Here is a 12707-nt window from a genome sequence, read left to right as displayed (position 1 = left end):
TAAATGCAACAGCTAGGACAGTTAACCCTTCTTATACACTGAAATTCAACCTGGAGAAATGCTCCTTAATACCTTTAGGGAAAAATAACTACAAACCTAGATTTTCAGCGCAAGGGGACACCAGCAGGAATAGCGCAAGAGCTCTATGGATGATAGTCAACCGAAGAACAGATACGAGTTTGCAATATGATAATACACCATAAAAAAGTCTGTCATAATTCCTGCCCTGAGTCTGGTAGAAATAATACCACAAAGAGACAAGATCCTGTCTGAGTGTGAGAACCAATATTTGCTCAACCCATTTTATGAGAACAGAAACTTGTGAAGTGCCAAAATCTCAGAAGCTTCACTAAAGGCAAGGGTCATTTGCAGAGCCCACAGTACCTCCCTCCACAGCCTGGCAACACTGTGGACTGCAGCTGTCATGGGGCATCCTTCAGTTACTTAATATTGCTAACTCTCACACTGTATGGTGCTTTTCCTTAAAGCGCCTGTGTGCATACATGAGCACAGCAGGATGACTTTGAGCAAAAGGTGTATATACAGCATCACCTTGAGTCCTGGGAGATGTGGAGTCACTTCCTCCCATTCCAAGTTACAGTCAGTGGACTAAAACTTAAACAAGTATCCATATGCCCAAAGTGTGGTCCCGGCTGACAACTCTGACATACTGCCCTAGCCCTAGGCAACATAGATCCAGGATGGGAGAAGACATCTCCCAGAACCATTCAAACACACCTCTCACTGAAAGGGGCCCTTTTTCCCCTTATTCTACAGAGGACGGAGCCCTCTCTCTCCATCAGAGGCAATTACTGTCATTAGTGTTTACACACCAATGACTCTACAGTCACCGTAGAAAAAGATAGGAGATCAAAAATTCTGCAAGGATGACTATGTCCATGCCAAATTTCAAACTTCCTGAGTAGGGATGTTAAATATCGGTTAATTGAATATTTGAGTAACCTCATGAATTCTTGTCAGTTAGTCAACTATTCTGTAGTCCCTGGGGGTGAGGCCAGCAGCCCAGCCACTCTGCCCTCACTCCCAAGGAGCCCCCTGCCACTCTGTGAAGCGTGGGGTGACAGGTGGGAGCTGGTTTGCAAGGGGAGCCAGTTTAAAAAACAGCTCCCCTCACAGACCAGCTGCCTGTCGCCCTGTGCTGCTGCCTCTGATACAGAGACAGCAGTACTCGGTGGCAGCAGCCCGTCTGGGAGAGGATCTGAGCTCCTGGACCCAGTGCGAGCCAGAACTGAGCTGAGCTGCCTGCCCATCTGGCTCCTACTAGACTTTAAATGCAGAGCCACAGCGGGGGTAGGTCCCGGACCTGGTGTGAGCCAGGACTGAGCTGGGCTGCCTGCCCACCCAGCGCCCAATACACTTTAAATGCAGAGCCACAGCAGGGGTAGGTCCTAGACCCATCACAGGCCAGGACTGAGCAGGGCTGCTAGCCAGCCTGCTAAAAAATTTACTGGCGGTGGGAGTGGGAGTGGGGGTGGGGAGGGAGTGAGGGGGGTGGAAGGGAAGAGAAATGCATGGAGTCTATAGCATTAACCTATACGCTTTTGCTTATCAGCTAATCAGCTAATCAACAAGACTATTACATCCCTATTCTTGAGTTAAATCCCCATCTCATTGAAATTAATGGAGTTTGCCATTGACTTCAATGGTGGCAGGATTTTACCCTTTGCATTTTTGCATTGGCCCTGGTGAAAACAGGAGAATTTTATTTTTATCACAGGAAAAATGAGTAAATGAGACGTGTCTTTTTTGCCACTTGACCTACCCCATCTTTTGTCACTTCAAACCTGCTCAGGAGAGAGGCCAATAACACAGGATTTGCCAATAAACCAAACATTAATTATTCCCAAAAGATATACCAGTCTCAAAGGATGACCACTTGTGACACTGAGGCTCAGCACCATGTTAAAAGGGCTTGAAATCCTCTGTTTACATCCATTTCTTCTGGCTGGGGAGAGTGAAGGCTTTGGAGTCTTCTTAAACTGGTTCATTCTTGGTTTGACTTACTAACGTCCTTTCCACTCTGAATCAACTTTATACTTGGCTAGCAAGAGAGTGAGCAAAATAGGAATAGGAATTTGTCGGGGACTCGAACCTGGACGGCCTCTGTTCGTTGTCTGACTGCAAAGAGACAGGCAACACCAGCAAGATCCAATCACAAGCTCTTTATTGAATAGTGCACACTTACAATAGAGAGCGGCCCGTCTCCAAAGTGAACCAGCCCCGATTTCATTTACAGGTAGGCTTATACAGACAGTTCCGTCGCGTCATAGACTATTCGCCCAAGCAGCCAACCCCCCTTTATCAGTTAGAAACCTCTAATACCCATGCACACCTGGCCAACTATACATCATGGCCTTAAGCAATTCATAATGCATCAGCAATTTCTTATTAGCCCAAAAGACAGGTACTGGGCAACAAGGAGACAGTTCGTTATGGCCAAAGGAGAACATAAACAGGGAGTTTGGAACAAACGGGAAGAGCAGAAACAGGGAGTCTCCTTATCAGTTCTCAAAACAAACTGTTCTTCATCACAGCAGGTACAAAAATGCAGCTTCTTACTTATCTCATTTTGCAACTTGAGCAAGCGTGTAGGGTGCATCCCTGCTTGAACCTATCTCCAGTTCTGCCCAGGGACTACCCAGAAATCTTTGTTACATTTGCTTTAGCATAACTGCACTAGGCCTAATTTTCTAGGGCCTAACAGTCCCCCCTTTGTCCCTAGAGTACCACAAAGGGACTCTTGGGACACATTGTAACAATTTACTGCTTGGTGGAGCACGCCTTAGTGCCGATCCAACATCCACAACGAATTAGGACATAGAGAACTACCGAGCCACAAATAATAATGACAGCACTACGAAGTAAGTTATGGAGCCAACCACTTCTATTTGGAAACCAGCTAAACAGGTCACTCCACCAGGAATCTTTTTTTTTTCTTTCACGGTCCTTTGCTACCTGCATAAGATGGTTTGCTCTGTCCTAAGTGGCATTATAAACATCAGGAATATACACACAACATTTTTGTCCTATCAAGGCGCATGTTCCTCCTTGAGAGGCCAGTAGAATGTCTAGTGCTACGCGATTCTGGAGAACCATCTGCTGGATTTTTTTCTGCTCGGTAGCCAGATCAGTTAAAGCATTAGCAGTGGTATTAGCCATTATTTCCAAAATTCCTTGAAGCCTTATTACTCCTTCTCCTATTCGATAAAAGGCCCTTCCACAAGCATTGGGAAATGCTGCACAAACACCTGTCCAATCATTCACAGCCCGCCAAGTAAGAGGGTGAGATTCTTTAGCATCTGTCTCAGCGTCCCTCATATTCCTAATCTTTCCAGTGGGGAGATGAGGGCCGTAAACAACAGGTGGCTTCAATTAGGCCAAGTAGCAGAATCCACTCCATGAAGGAGGAAGGGTTAAATATGCTTTGTTACCGCACACCCAGTACACTCCAAATAAGGGTCGGTTCCACAGACTCCATCCTACCGGTCCGATGGGTAGGGTTGGACTATTCAGATAAGAGCATAAACAGAGAGACTTGTTGCTAGGTCCAGGAGATCACTGAGTACAATTTAGAGAGGAACAGTTATAATGGGTGTATGTGAAGGAAGGTATGCAGGATGATATATTTACTTTTATCCACCTAGGGATCAGAAAGTCAGCTGTACCATTGATAATTTGGTATTTATCCTCAGTTAGAGTATAAGCAGACCCGACATGAGAAATGTCAAGTGCACTGACTGATTCCAACAAGCATACCAGAATCAGTAGATGACCTTTTTAATAGGCACCAATGTCTGGGTTTTTCCATACATTCAGGAATCCTCTATTTTTAATCTCAGTCTTTTCCCAAGTAATGTTTAGATTTCCTGAGGAATCCTTCTAAGATGGGGTCCATGTCATGTTCATTGCACAAAGGGAAATGGGAACCCTAAGCAGACTTCTTTGACTATCTACTGGGACTAGGGAACACACCCAACATGACGTATTATGTAATTCTGGCATTCAAGCTTTCAGCTCATATGCAAGATGAACAAAGGTGTTAGAGCTGTTAGTTTCTACAGCCTTTACATCCCATACCACCAAAAGAGAAAGATAACAAATAATAAAAGTAAAAACATAAGAACCCAGGCCAGAAAACGAGGCCTTCCTTCCGGAAAAGGATACCACCAGTCTAAGGTTTCCTCAGTCGAAGTTGAAGCTTCAGGTCGCCCAAAGGGGTAGCAGTCCATTTGCCCTGGGCACAGATGTCGTCTGCTTCTGGTTCACCCGGTTCGCGGTGGGGTGAACGTGCGTGGCTCCTTTGAAGTTCGACGTTGTCTGCTTCTGGGCCCGGATTGCCGGTACCAGGCCTGCGCTGATCCCCGTCTACTTCTGGACCTGGGTTTCTGATACCAGGTCTGCAGTGCTCTTTGTTGGGGCCAACTTGTGTAGGCACTGGAACCGGTTTGCAGTGGGAGGCGTGAATCCAGGTGGGCAATTCCTCACACTTTACAGCAGTATGGGTGGTCAGAAGGACTTGGTAGGGACCTTTTCACCTGGGTTCCAGGGCAGTCTTCCACTGGTGAACCTTCATGCAAACCTAATCTCCTGGTTGTAGTTTATGGCACGGCTCAGTCGGGGCCTCCTGGAAGGCGTCCTTAATCTAAGAATGATAAGACTGTACACACCTCATAAGTTCCTGACAATACTTGACTATGCTTTCTTTAATAAGTATTGCATCAGCCAGGTCAATTTTTTTTGGCTGCTTAACAATTTCATAGGTCGGCCACATGCAATTTCATGTGGACTGAGTCCAGTTTTCCAATTAGGAGTCACTCTCATGCTCATTAGGGCAATCGGGAGTGCTTCTACCCATGTTAAGCCAGAGTCTTTACATATTTTTGCAAGGTTGTTCTTTAAAATCCCGTTTCATTTCTTTCCTGCTCCTGAGCTCTCCAGGTGTCGTGCGCAGTGCGGTGCTTGTCTGATAGAGTAGTACTTTGCCAGTTTTTGTTAAACAATTTGTCCAGTAAAGTGGGTACCTTTATCACTGGAAATCACAAAATGTATATTCCCTATAATGGGATGTAATGATTTAGAAGTTTCTTTGCCACTGTGATGGCATCAGCTTTCCTGCAGGGAATAAGCTTTTACCCATCTTAAAAACAAGCAAACAATAACCAACACATATTCAAAAGATTGACATTTAGGCAATTGAATAAAGTCCATTTGTAAATTCAGCCATGGTCCCAAAGGTGGAGGTCTGGTTGCCGGAACTGTCTTTACAGGTTTACCCACATTGTGGGCTTGGCAGACAGGGCAAGCCAGACCGTAATCTTTGGCTGCCTGGGAGAATTTGGGAGCAAACCAATTTTGTTTTACCTTTGCCAATGTGCGACAATCTATGGAGCACGGAGGCAAGGTGAGGTAGCAAGACCACTGGGGCAACAATGTGGCCATCAGAGCTGCACCAGTAGTGGTCTGGGTGCAAGGTGCACCCTGCCAGTCTCCACTCCTGTTTTCTCGATTCTGGGGCTTGGTCTTGCAGGAGGGCCAGTTCCGAAAGAGATGGCAAAGGAGCTGGCGATCGTAGGAGAGAAGGGGAAAAAAACCAGCAGGTACAGGAGCAGATTCTGCTACATTCCAGACAGTACAAACTGCATAGTCTGATACTAAAACTTCACTAGAATTATAAAAGTGAAAACCATCTATGTAAAGCACAAAGTTAAAATTATTTAAGGGATTTAAATGATTCTTTCATTAAAACAACAATATTGTACATACAACAATGTTTGAAATACATATATCACAATTAGGACACACAAGACAAATTTGGATAGAACACAGAACACAAACTTATTATGTCATGACACAGAACCATGGTTTTTTTTTTCAGTTACTTTTCAGCTAATATTAGTGCTTTTTGATAATCTGAAAGACAAAGAAAATATTTCTACCCACATTGGGGTTGTGCATTATATTTTAGAATACTTTTTCTTTACCAATGTTCTTTGCTAATTTTTGATTAGCCTGCTGTTACTTAATGGTATGCTTTGTTTTTCACACCAGCTTCAGAGGGTTTGAATAAATTACTTCATTGTTCAATTATTAAGTTAAAGATGACATGCCTCAGTTTCCCTCTTGTACTGCAGACTAGGCTCTTTTTTTTCTTTAATGTGTGAAGCTTCAAATAATTTACTGCCACAGAAACTTTTTCTTAGAACAAGGCCTTTGCTAGTTACTATTTCAGCAAGCAAAAAGGTTTTCTTTTCCGAAAAAGAATCGTATACAATGTTACAGGCTTACTTATGGGGAACAGTGCCCCCTTTCCAGAACAGACAGGCAGTTTGCAGACACACACAACCTTGGATCTGAAAGCAAGCCAAAAATGCTATCAACTTAGCTTTGAACAGAAACACAGTGAAGTTTCTGGGCTTGGATTTTTTTTTAAAACAATAATTAGTTTTCTTGGAAGACACATTTAACCCTTAGGGTTCAAGTTTTACAATTTACAATGTATAGATTTTATTCTTTTATGCAGTTCACCAATTAAGTTTCAGTAGAATTCCTTATTTCTCTTTAATAAATTTAACAAAGTGTCTGTAGCCAAATGTTTAAACTTTATTGTTTCTTTGCCTAGATAATTAAAAGAGGCTGCAAGAAACAAGGAGTCATTTTTAAAGCAGGTTTCCTTTCATATATAACAACAATTGCTTAATTCCTTCTTTCTCTCTCTCTCTCTTCTCTTTCTCATTGTACACCCGTGTCGCAATGCTAACCACTTCAGGTAACCCTTTCCCTTGCATTCCGTCTGAATTGGGATCTCAGTTAGGCTCAGCGGTGAGCATACTTCCCCAAACTTGATTCTGGTGATATGCTACAGCCTTTTCTTTAACCTTTTGATGCTCATCTTCCGTGAGGAGGGTATCTAACAATTGATTTACATCAGTCCAAGTTGGCAAGTGGGTGGAAAAGATAGTACGAAACGTTCTTTCCACCACCTCCGGGGCATAGGGTGGGGGAAGTTTAACAGACTCCTTCATACAAATGGCCTGCAGGGCCATCTCCCTCTCTTTTGGCTTATAATTGTACCATACAAATAAATATTCCATTTGTCCGGGTCTAAGACTGACCAATATGTCCCTTAAGGTATCCATCTTCTCTACAGAGAAAGTTCCGTAGTCTGGACAATCATTAGTCGGGGACAAATGGGCAGTAAAAGAAGGCCATTGAATTTCACACAAATCCTCCATTTTAGATTTTGCTAGACTGGCCGTTCCAGAAATGTCCTTCCAATCCCTTAGGATCAGGGTCAACGGGCATCCCCCGGGCACTTACTGCCGCCCTGTCCCGTCTTTACCAGCCAAAGGAACCTTAACTCAATTTCTCAATACCGAGCGCTCGCTTACCTCTCCAGGGACTTGAACCCCGAAGACTCCAGGGACTTTAACCCCGAGGACCTGAATCCTACACAACGGGTAGGTGACGTTGCTGGATTTCTGCGGGCCTCAGCTGGTTCACAGGACACGCCTTATCGCCGGAGCAGGGATCAGGCCACCTGGCAAGGCTCCTCAAAACAGGAGGATGCGCGCTGCGTTGCTTCGGAGTCCGATCCTCTGCACCGGAGAGTCAGACGGGTCCCATCTGTGTCGCCAAATTTGTCGGGGACTCGAACCCGGACGGCCTCTGTTCATTGTCTGACCGCAAAGAGACAGGCAACACCAGCAAGATCCAATCACAAGCTCTTTATTGAATAGTGCGCACTGACAATAGAGAGCGGCCCGTCTCCAAAGTGAACCAGCCCCGATTTCATTTACAGGTAGGCTTATATAGACAGTTCCGTCGCGTCATAGACTATTCGCCCAAGCAGCCAACCCCCCTTTATCAGTTAGAAACCTCTAATACCCATGCATACCTGGCCAACTATACATCATGGCTTTAAGCAATTCATAATGCATCAGCAATTTCTTATCAGCCCAAAAGACAGGTACTGGGCAACAAGGAGACAGTTCGTTATGGCCAAAGGAGAACATAAACAGGGAGTTTGGAACAAACGGGAAGAGCAGAAACAGGGAGTCTCCTTATCAGTTCTCAAAACAAACTGTTCTTCATCACAGCAGGTACAAAAATGCAGCTTCTTACTTATCTCATTTTGCAACTTGAGCAAGCGTGTAGGGTGCATCCCTGCTTGAACCTATCTCCAGTTCTGCCCAGGGACTACCCAGAAATCTTTGTTACATTTGCTTTAGCATAACTGCACTAGGCCTAATTTTCTAGGGCCTAACAAAGGCAAATGGTAACCAGCCCCTTCACACAGATGCGGAGGGAAAAGATAAAGCAGGAGTAATTCTAGCCTGCTCCCTTTGCATTTTTGGATAATTCCTCCTTTTTCTGTATGGTAACAAGTGTAATCATGGTAGCGAAATACTCAATCAATCAATCTTTATGAGGGAGGATAGCCTGAGAATAAATTTTGTTCCTGTTTACATAGGCTCACGGAGAGGCAATTCTTCTCCCTCTTTCAGAGGTCAGGAGCAGAGGTTGGTAAGGAAGGGTGTGCCTGAGGGACTGATGACTCTGAGTCATTTTAGAGTGGCCAAAGCTTTGGAACTATAAAAAGCAATTTAACTTTTCCATTGTGATTAACTGCTTCTTTGTTTGGAGGTTTGTTAAATTATACCTAATGCTGTATGGCAGGTATGCGTGTGCCTCATATTGTGTTTATCCCCTCAATTGGCTTTTGGTGAGATTAACATATATGGCTAAACAAGTTTCACTCATGTTTGGCTCTACTTTGACCACGTGTAACACTGGCAGATCATGGTTGTCTGTGGGCAGAATCAAACCTGAGACCTCTGGAGCCTACTACATGAGCTTAGTGCATGAGTCATTGTGGATTGTTCTCTGAAAACATTCACTCAACATGCAGTGCCAGTCAAGGAAGCAAACAATATTAGGAATAATTAAAAAGGGAGTGAGAATAAGATAGAGAATATCTTATTGTCTCTATATAAATCCACGGTACTTCTACATCTTGAATGAGGTGTGCAGATGTGATCACTTCATCTCAAAAAAGATATCTTGGCATTTGAAAAATCAGAAAAGGGCAACAAAAATGATTAAGGGTTTGGAACGAGTGCCATATGAGGAAAGATTAATAAAACTGGTACTTTTCTGTGTAGAAAAGAGACAAAGGAGGACACGACTGGGGCAGAGAAAATAAATAAGGAATAATTATTTATTTGCTTCCATGACACAAGAACTAAGGGGTCACCAAAGGAAATTAATAGATAGAAGGTTTAAAACAAACAAAAGGAAGTATTTCTTCATGCAGCGCACAGTTGGCCTGTGGAACTCCTTGCCAGAGGAGGTTTTGAAGACCAGGAGTTTAACAGGGTTCAAAAAAGATCTAGATAGATTCATGGAGGTTAGGTCCATCAATGGCTATTAGCCAGGATGGTAGGAATGGTGCCCATAGCTTCTGTTTGTCAGAAGCTTAGAATGAGTGGCAGGGGAGAGGTCACTTGGTGACTGCCTGTTCTGTTTGTTCCCTCTGGAGCACCTGACAGTGGCCAATGCCAGAGGAAAGGATACTGGGCTGGATGGACCTTTGGTCTGATCCAGTATGGCCATTCTTATGTATGTTCTACCACATGAGCTTAAAAACAGCTGGCTCTCAGCCAAGACTGTACAGCAGACTCATTATTCTCTCTGTATGGTCTAAGTGCCTCTAGGTGGGTTACATACTTCTCCTAGCTGAGGACGTGCATCCTGAGCTTCAGAGACATCCCAGTTGAGCCCCCTCCCACTCCCGTAATACTGACGGACCTAGGTTGTCAGCTGGAGGGACTGAACCTGTGATCTTGGAAGCTAAAGCCATAAGACTCTACAGCAGGGGTCTCCAAACTTTTCAGCCCGAGGGCCGCATTAACTATCAAACAGCAGTGCAGGGGCCGACTACACACTTGAGGTCCAAATAAAAAACAATCAAAACATGGATGTTGTTTTTAATTATTTATTTAATATTATTTTATTCAGTTATTATTTATTAACACATTCATACACTACACATGAACATCTGTATTAGTGTGAATGGTGAAATTGTTTCCTGGATGCCAAAATAGCAGACATTTCTGGCTTTAGATTTGTTGTCCCTAACATCAACAGTGACCTGAGATTATCATCAGACAAGTTTGTTCTCAAATTGTTCTTCACGTATTTCATTCTTGAAAATGTTTGTTCACACAGGTATGTTGTTCCAAAGATTGAAAGGTACCTTGATGCAAAAGTTTTGACATTAGGAAAGTCTTCCTTGGGCAAAAACTGGTAAAAACCCACCAGTCCTATTTTGAACTTGTCCCTAAGGAGGTCATTTGCTTGCAACTCAATGACTTCCAGCTGCAGTTCGTCTGGGCAACTGGCCACATCTGCTTCAAATGGGTTTTGAAACAATCTCACTTCTTCTGCCTTTGAATCCAAAAAGGTCTCCACGGGCCGGATGAGAGGGCCTTGCGGGCCGCATCCGGCCCCCGGGCCGTAGTTTGGAGACCCCTGCTCTACAGGATGAGGTAAAAAGCCAGCTGCCTTTCAGCTAAAGTTGTAGAGCAGACTCATTATTCCCCTAATTGTGGGAGACTAGGAGATGATGAAGAGCTGGGTGTAGCAACCCTGTGCTACTCCAGCATTGGGGGAATTACGCCTCAAAAAATAGAGTACAGGATCTTTCAAAACGGGGCATTTCTGTTGAAAATACCCCGTTTAAACTGCCGTTTTTTTCTGAAAAGCCTCATTTTGAAAAAAGCGGTGGCTACCATTATGCAAATGAAGCGTGGGATATTTAAATCCTGGCTTCATTTGCACTTTCAATACGTCTAACTTACATCTCTCTGCCGACAGAGGGGTGTAGTTTAGACATACCCCCAGCTCCCAGAAGAGTTCTTGAACCAGGGTGATGTGGGCCCATACCTGGCTGGCAGAGTGTCCTCATAGGAGTCAGTTGTCCAGGCCTGGGAAAACCCTGGATGCCTCATTTTCTGAGAGCAGTGGCAACGATGGCCATGCACTTCGTGAAGACCTGGGGACAGTGGAAAGCCCAAAGGGGAGGGCTGTAAACTGATAGTGGTTCCTGCCCACCATAAAATGAAGGAACCGACAATGGTGGGGCACAATAGATATATGAAAATATGCATCTTTTAGATCAAGGGCAGCGTACCAGTCTCTGGGGGCTAGGGAAGGAATGATGGAGTCACTATCTTGAATTCTGTCTTGACGATGAAGGTGTTGAGATCTTGGAGGTCCAGGATGGGACGAAACCCACCCTTGGCTTTGGGGACCAGGAAATACTGGGAATAGAAGCCCCTGCCTGACACCCCCAGGAGAGGAGCTGAAGCACCTCCTCCTGCAGGAGAAGCTCATGAGAGGGGTCCCTGATGAGGGATGGGGTAGGGCGATGGGAGGGCAGGGGAGAACAGACAGGGATAACATACCCCCTTCCCACCATTTCTAGGAGCCAATGGTCCAAGATAATAGATTCCTAGGCCTGGTGGAAAGGGAATAGATGGTCCAGAAGGTGAGGGGCAAGGGCTTGTAGGCTGTCTCTGGTGTCTCAAGGACTTATAGGCGGGCCCTGACTCTGGTCGTGGGTTGGTCGGGTGTGGCGTCTGCTGTTCCTCCTGTTGCTGTTCCTGTTGCAGTGACGGAAGTTGGGGCATGTACCCTGCTGGGAAGACCCAGAGGTGTTCCTGCCTGAGAAGGAATGCCGCTAGGTAGCCAGGGTGTGAATACCCAAGGACATTAAGGTGGCTCGGGTATCTTTGAGGCTGTGCAGACATTGGTCCATCTGCTCGGAGAATAGGGACGGGCCCTCAGAGGGGAGGTTCTTATGATGTTCTGTAGTTCAAGAGGCACCTCGGACTCCTGCAACCAGGAGCTGCGGCGCATAACAAGCCCTATAGCCATGGCACGTGCAGCCGCGTCAGCCACATCGAGGGCAACCTAGAGTGTGACCCTAGAGATCTACCTGCCTTCCTCTGAGAGGGCTCTAAACTCGGGCCGAGTGTCCCCGAGGAGTAGCTCGGTGAACTTATCCAGGGAGGCCCAGGTGTTATAGACATAGAGAGACAGCAAAACCTGCTGGTTCACTATGTGAAATTGGAGGCCTCCCAACACATAGGCCTTCCTGCCTAACAAGTCCATTTTCTTGGTGTCCCTATTTTTGGGGGTAACGCCCAGTTGGCCCTGCCTCTCCCTTAAGTTCACCACCTGGATGACCAGGGACCCTGGAGGAGGATGGGAGAAGTGATATTTGTTCCCCTCCTGGGACATGAAGTACTGACGCGTGGCCCTCTTGTCTGTCGGTGAGATAGAGGCCACGGTTTGCCAGAGGGACTCAGAAAGTTTGGCCACCATTTTGTTAATGGGGAGGGCGACTCTGGTAGAAGTATCAGACTTCAAGATGTCGACAGTCGGGTCGGAGCCCTCCAACACCCTCCCACCCTGGATCCCCAGGTTCTGGGCCAGGCGGCGAAGGAGGTCCTGGTGTGCCCTAGAGTCCATAGAGGGTAGAGTATTGCCCAGGGCCTTGTTGGGGGAGGAAGACAAGAATCCCTTTGGCTCTATCTCCACAGGGGCCGCAGCCTGCAAGAAGACCTGAGAAGCCACCGGTGAGGGCCTTGTGGGTGGCTAGACCACCTGGCCCTTGGTCTCTG

General features: G+C 45.6%; 1 protein-coding gene across 2 annotated transcripts in view; it reads right to left on the bottom strand.

Moving 5' to 3' along the window:
• Positions 1–211, bottom strand: part of BPIFC (BPI fold containing family C) — a 28700-nt gene extending 28489 nt beyond the window's left edge. Inside the window, exon 1 of one of the 2 annotated variants that reach the window (XM_089781573.1) lies at positions 97–211. The gene's annotated coding sequence lies outside the window, so the exon portion shown is untranslated. The remainder of the gene's footprint in view (positions 1–96) is intronic. The other variant, XM_089781571.1, reaches the window with a different exon arrangement.
• Between the last annotated feature and the right edge of the window lie 12496 nt (positions 212–12707).

This window comes from Pelodiscus sinensis, chromosome 1, assembly GCF_052426305.1.
Source record: "Pelodiscus sinensis isolate ZL-2025 chromosome 1, ASM5242630v1, whole genome shotgun sequence".
In the NCBI taxonomy this organism is placed as follows: Eukaryota; Metazoa; Chordata; order Testudines; family Trionychidae; genus Pelodiscus; species Pelodiscus sinensis.
Note: the sequence above shows the minus strand (reverse complement) of the source record. Positions and strands in the feature narration are given on the sequence as shown.